We start from the raw sequence: 1,366 nt of genomic DNA on the forward strand, positions 1-1,366 counted from the left end.
AAATGCAGCAACCCAATCTTACAACTTGCAATGAATTTTGGACCAAATATACATACATTTGTTTCTTAGACGAGTCGACTACACAAATTTCTCTTGTTTGTTTTGTTGCTTATGTCTCCTTTATAGCTCATAAATTTCAATTATACCTTTGTCGAATGTCTTTTGTTACTTCTTTGACATGACATATGTGTTGTTTAATATATGACATATACATGATGTATTATGGTAGTTAGACCATAATTGGAAGCTTTAAGTACTAGGTTTTGACTTACTGATGCATTCTCAATTCAAATAATTCTCTATTTACAGCTCATTTTTTGACCTCACGATCTTGGCACTCTCTCTACAATGTGCTTCCAACATTCAAGAAATTATTTGGTCCACTTTCTCGACTTATTAAACAGAAGCAAATCAAGAATAGCCTAAGAAGAAATCTAAACTATCCAAAAGATTTCAAGAAAATGATCAAAGTTTCTTTTATTCCCTTCTAAGGAAGTTTTCTTTAGAATTCTTGGCATCGTTTTTCTGTTGATTCTTATCCATGTATGGTCATCTTCGACTTCTATTGTTTCTTGTAATATTGTTCATTTGTCTGTATCGGGGAAGCTGAACAATCTGTATTGCCTTCTGGTACTCAATGGAGTTTTGAGATCCCAAATTCTCTTGTTGGTGATAGTTACATTTCCACAAGCAATGGTGAAGGTGGAAATGTAAAAAAAGTTGCTGATTTTGTGTTGAAGATTCCAATTTATGCTCAACCGAGTTTTGAGATCTTGGTTTCTCTTGTTAATGACAGTTACATTCCCACAGGCAATAGTGAAGCTGAAAATGTACAAAAAATTATTGATTTTGAGTTAATGAGTTCGATTTCTGCAGTTAAAATGGTATCGACACAAACAGGGATGAAGCATTGGCAGACGCTTCCAAGGACGTGGAGGAACGAACACAAGTTCATCTATCATGGGCGTTGGATACAGACCATAAGTCATGTGATGGACGAGGGATAAATGTTTATGAATTGCCATCGAATTTAAGAAAGACTTTCTCGCTTAGTGCAGGGATACAATTCCATGGATGGACTTCTGCTGCTTTTTAAACAAGAAGGATCTCGGGGAGCCTATATAGAAGCTCGAAAAGCGTTGGAGCCTATATGTCATGCTCGGGTTTGAAGCATCCACGTAGGGCATATGATCTGAATGGAGCAAAGCTATTCTACGTGTCATATTATGGTGGACTAGGCTCAGATGACATTTCAAGAATGTATCAGATGATATTAAGGACTCACTGGGGTCGGAACTTTTGAGGTGGCTCGAGGCACAGGGGCCTCGGTACCGCAACTTTGGAAAGGACCATGTTTTTTTTTTTT

The sequence above is a fragment of the Olea europaea genome, chromosome 8, assembly GCF_002742605.1.
Source record: "Olea europaea var. sylvestris chromosome 8, O_europaea_v1, whole genome shotgun sequence".
Taxonomy (NCBI): Eukaryota; Viridiplantae; Streptophyta; class Magnoliopsida; order Lamiales; family Oleaceae; genus Olea; species Olea europaea.